This window comes from Aptenodytes forsteri, unplaced genomic scaffold (genome assembly GCF_000699145.1).
Source record: "Aptenodytes forsteri isolate BGI_AS27 unplaced genomic scaffold, ASM69914v1 Scaffold208, whole genome shotgun sequence".
NCBI classification, from domain to species: domain Eukaryota; kingdom Metazoa; phylum Chordata; class Aves; order Sphenisciformes; family Spheniscidae; genus Aptenodytes; species Aptenodytes forsteri.
The window spans coordinates 185,031-186,014 of record NW_008794963.1 but is presented as its reverse complement, the minus strand read 5'-3'; the positions used below and the strand labels follow the sequence as shown (position 1 = coordinate 186,014).

The 984-nt window shown below is 33.6% G+C and overlaps 1 protein-coding gene across 1 annotated transcript in view; it reads right to left on the bottom strand.

The window, feature by feature from the left end:
* Positions 1 to 984, bottom strand: part of DECR1 (2,4-dienoyl-CoA reductase 1) — a 28,012-nt gene that overhangs the window by 5,616 nt on the left and 21,412 nt on the right. The window lies entirely within an intron of this gene.

Here is a 984-nt window from a genome sequence, read left to right as displayed (position 1 = left end):
AAAGTTTATGCAGAAAAAAAAAATGAGGTTTTTTAAGAAATTTTCAGAAGCTTTTTCTGCAGTAGAGCTTATGACAAAGTTTCCCCCATTATTATCACAACAAACTTTATTATAAAAAGACCACTTTCTTTTATATGTTATATTTTACAACAGATACAGCAAAAACATTATGGAAAATAATGGAAACTGCAACTGTTTATTTAATCTTTCTTTTATAGAAGCCTGCAAATTCTAATTGTCTGATCAATGATTAGCATGAACTTACTGTAACTGGGAAAAGGAGGACAAGGGACGACAGTTCACTACTTACGCCACTAACGTAACTAAAATAACTGTTCTACTTACTGTATTTTAAAAATAATTTAATTAGAATGGCTACCCATGGGATATTTCTAAAACAATATACGTTACTGATAGAACGTATGTGACAATGAAGTAGAGACTCAGTTAAAAAATTACAGTAATGTTACACAAGAGAAACTAAAAAGAACCATAAACAAGTGCTGACAGAAATGCCAGCAGATATCCAGAAACCATGGACCCTATTTATAAAAAAAGTAGTCTACAGTGAGAGACTTCAAAAAGAAAAATCAACAGAGGCAAAAAACACAGAACAACTTCGAAGTTATCTAGAGTTGATTGTTAAATTATACATCTTGCAGAATTAAACTATAGAATTTTTAAAATACAGGTTAAATAGAGGTGAGTTGGGTGAATGTAACACAGAAGCAAGAATGACTGATAAATTTACAGCTCTGAAGTTTAAAGTACACTTCAGTTCGTATACAATTTTTATTTCTAAAGCCTATATTTAAGGCTTTAAAGCCTATATTTAAGGCTTTAAACTAAAGTTGCCAGGGGAGGGGAACCTCAATCCATCCCACTCCTACCAGTTTGATGCCAGGGCTAGCAATAGATGCCCAGAGCCTGGAGAAGGAACACAGGTCAGCAGGAGAGCACCTGAAGAGCAGCACAAAGGAACTC